At 36.1% G+C, this 4353-nt stretch overlaps 1 pseudogene; it reads right to left on the minus strand.

The window, feature by feature from the left end:
• Positions 1-3809, minus strand: LOC124890214 (annotated as a pseudogene).
• Between the last annotated feature and the right edge of the window lie 544 nt (positions 3810-4353).

A 4353-nucleotide genomic window follows, 5' to 3' on the forward strand; every position in this document is an offset into this window, starting at 1 on the left:
AAAATTTACTCCACTATATCAAAAATAAATGTCAATAATACTTGTCCATTTTGAAACCAATGAATAATTTACCCATTTTATCTTTAGCATTAAATACGATTCATTATCCAATGTGTTTTCCAAAGCATTAGATTTATTAGATTCAATGGGTAATATGGTAAAACTAGACCTATCTTTTACTATTTCTTAACTTATGTGTCAAGTTAATAGTGGACAACTATTCATAGACGGAGGTAGTAACAATTAGACCTAATGTGCTCACAGTTAGCAAGCTTAAACTAAAGTACCAAAATTTCTCAAAAATATATTGAAGGGGACATTTTGAACTACCCTCAAATATAAGAGATATTCTTGTTAATTTCTCTTACATTTTAAGTAAGTTTTAACCAAATTTTGTCAAAGTTATTTTTGTAAAAGAATATGGGGAAAACCTAAAAAACTTGTATACGACTTGACTTGTGGAAATGAGAAACAGTGTGTAACCTTGATAAATACTATATACTTACATGGATGGGAGATACGAACGTCCACGGGGTTGTTTCCGATTTGTTCTTGTTCTTTTTGAATTCATGCAGCAGATTCCCCAAGTTCGGGACGACACATAGTTAACTCAATCAGCTGTAGTGAGTGGATATCTGCACACTCAATGGGTATCTCTTTCAAAAAATATAATTGTTAAGCATGAGACGCTCAAGGACAATTTCCAGTACTTGAGATTATTATCTTCAATTAGCAAAAGCTTCAATCGAGTAAATCCCCTGACAATTGGATGCCATTCTTCACCATTACAAGTGTGAACCATCAGCTTCAGCACCTCAAGGTTAGGCAATTCAGCTATGATGTCCAAGTACGACCAGCTTATCAAAGTTCTTTCCAACTTCAGCTTCTTGAGCGTTGCAGGAAAAACTTTTGCACTTGGTGGAAAATGGGGAAAGCAATATATAAAACTCAATGTTTCAAGTTGTTGCAGATGGACAAGATTGTTGAGAATCCCATTAGAGTCAATCTCATTTCCTCCACGGATTCCTAATTTTTTGACATTCTGAATCCCCCTAATAACCTCCTTTGTGGAACGTGGAGACAAGTAAGAAATAGTTTGTATGTTTGAAAAATCCAAGTGCCTTCCTTTGTCAACAGATCCACTTGGGCGATCTGGCAAATAAAATCTGGGCAGTTTAAGATGACTTAATTGCATTAGTCCCCAAATTTCCTCAGGAAAAGTCATTAAAACTGATCGACCAGGCGGCCCTTGAACAATGAATGTCTGCAGATTCCATAACCTGCAAATTTCTGGAGGTATGTCAAGTTTCCTACGGCGGAGCAATGCTAGGTACCTCAACCAGATGAAGCTTAGTATCTGTAGAGGGAAATTATCAATCTCTACGTGTCTCAACTCCAAGACTTAGTAATTTGAAATGAATAAGCTCTGATTTGAGATCAGGAGAAAAAATTGAACCCTCAAGATGAAAAGAGAAAATAGAACGGGTTCGTTTCGAAAGATCGTTGTTGTCATGATCTCTCAAATGACGATGTACAGGGGTAAGAAGAGACCTATAAAGACCATAGGTACAATAATCAATTTTATCACCAGTCACGCGTTTAAAGGGCTGCATTTTTTGCATACTGAGATATCGACATTCTGAATCTGATACGCCAAGCAAAATGTCGTTCATGATAAAAATATTCTCCCTTTGAATTTCTCTCACATACACGTCATATATTAGATCATGAACTTTACATGATCTAAGTTTTGTTCCATCTAGACTTTTCTTGCAGACAAGGACTAGACATCTATCGACAAGCTCTTGCAAACACTTCTCAGCCTCTCCTTCCAAATCATTTTCAAACTTCAGGAACCCCTCAGCCATCCATGATCTCATCAAATTCTTCGCTGGTATCTCACTGTCTTCTGGAAAAATTCCGAAATGCAGAAGACATGTTTTTAGATCGCTAATCAAGTGATTGTAACTCAACCCAAGCACATGTGAACATTGTTCATCAGGGTCATTTGTGATGAATGACGTGACATCTGTGGCAACACTTCCCCAATCTTCTATTGCCCTTTTAGATTTGAGAAGCCCAGCAACCACAACAATAGTTAGTGGTAACCCGTGACATTTTTCTGCGATTTTCTTCCCAATAGTCTCAAACACAGATGACAATGCTTCATTTGAAAATGCAGCACTTTTAAAAAGGTTCCAACTGTCATTCTTATCCATGAAGTTCATTTGCATAGAAAGATTCTTTGTACCAGCATCGCGAGCTACTTCGTTGTTACGGGTAGTCAACAGTATTCGACTCCCTGCGTTTTCATTTTGAAAGCATCGTCTCACGCCATCCCACACTTCACAATTCCAGATATCATCCAAGACAATTAAGTACCTCTTTCTCTTTAAACTTTTCTGTAGCATGTCTACTAGCTCTGCTTCAACTTTCGTTTTAACAGTGTCATCCATTTTGATCGTCGATTGCAGAAGGCTCAGCAAAATTTCCTTTATGTTGTGCTGTTGAAATACAGTAGCCCAAGCACGAACATCAAAACAGTATAGAATGGATTCAATATAGTAAACTTCTTTAGCTAAGGTTGTTTTACCTATGCCTCCCATCCCGACAATCGGGATGACTTTGGGTTCACCAGAGTAGCTTCCAGTTAGATCTTCTAACAAGCGTTCCTTTTGATCATCACGTCCAACCATATAATTGTTAACATTCAGAATATCGTTTGTTGAACTTGAAAAATCATGAACCAATGATTCCTTTGATACTTGTTTGCCTTTATCTTGAATCTTTGTTGACTCTCTCCAGACATGATCAATGTCCTTTGCTAATTGTTGAAGGCTTTTACGAAACTTTCGGCGTGTCCATATATTTGAGATTCCTTTGAAACATCTTGAGCCAATGATTCCTATGATGCTTTTATTTTCTCTCAGTACAGTTTCTGTTAGTCTTGGTTGAATTGTGTATTCAACAGCACTTGCAACTTCTTTTACCTCTACATCAAAATCCGTCATTTCTCCATAAACATTGTTTTTCTCAAAGTTCTTGACAAATACTTCCAGGGAACTAACTTTTTCACGAAGAGCACAAAGTTCTTCTCTGTGATCACAGATTAGAGATTGCATCGGAGAATTGGATGTCAAAAGCGATTCTATTGTTCTCATAAGAGAAGCCACAGTTGCATGAGCCATATCTACTGTATTCTTGTTTCTTTTCTTTGCGGTTATGACCTGAAAGCTGCAGGTTGCAAGAGGTCAATGGTATTACAAATAACGAGATACACAGGCTTGCTAAAAAGGCACGCATAAACTAAATAAGATTAGGTAATGTATTTGCCTTAATCTTAGCTATCACAGGGTAACAGTGAGTTTAGTCCCAAACTCAGTATCTTTAGCTCATTTAATGCGTAAAAATAATTTAACTTCCAGTATGCAAAAAAGAATGTGGTTCAAAACTCCGGTTTGCTTACTTAGGTATTGTTTTCTATGTTGGTGGGACTCTTTTAAAAATTTGCCACACCCATGTCAGATCCTTAAAAACTGCACAACTTTTGAAGGATCCAACACGCAATCAACGTTATTTTTGAGGAGTTCGGGCAACATAAATATATATATAGTACAAAGAGCTAAGTAATACATTGATAAGCCACTACAAGTGTTGTTTTGCTCTAAAGCTTTAATTAATGAGAGAGTAATTAAAGGAAACTAACCTTTCAATGGCAGATCATACAGCTTCAAAATCAGTGCAAGAAATATTTGAGAAAAGGATAGAAGAAATGACAATATCATTAAACAAATGTGGAAAGAACAAAAGATAGAATTTGAGTGGCTGAAATGATATCTGCAGAATTTATCAGCCCAAACAGTCCCTTAACTTTACATAGTAGGTTCACTTAGGTCCCTGTAATATAATGTTGAACATAAATGGTCCTTTATCTTTGCAAAAAAAGGTGCACTTTGAAAAAATGTAGTGTTTTATACACAGTGTGGGATCTAGGGAGCGTAGAGCGTACGCAAATCTTACCGCTATCTCAGAGGTAGAGACGATGTTTCTGATAGACACTTTGCTAAAGATAAAAAGTTCAAAGCAGACGAGATATAGATGCCACTTATTTAAAATATAGAAAAATTATATCTCCTTGGAAGCCAGAGAATAATGCTAAAACATGGTAATGTAATGGTAAAATTTAAAGTTTAAACAGCAACATCTATGATGAAATCTTGAACTTCAATCCTTCTAGCTATATTCCGAAATGAAATTTCAGTAATTTCTTTTAAAACTAAAACAAGAGAATCACCATAGAAATGCACATTTCCGTTCATTTAATAAATAACGTTACCAAATAAAATGAGTGTG

The sequence above is a fragment of the Capsicum annuum genome, unplaced genomic scaffold (genome assembly GCF_002878395.1).
Source record: "Capsicum annuum cultivar UCD-10X-F1 unplaced genomic scaffold, UCD10Xv1.1 ctg1368, whole genome shotgun sequence".
NCBI lineage: Eukaryota > Viridiplantae > Streptophyta > Magnoliopsida > Solanales > Solanaceae > Capsicum > Capsicum annuum.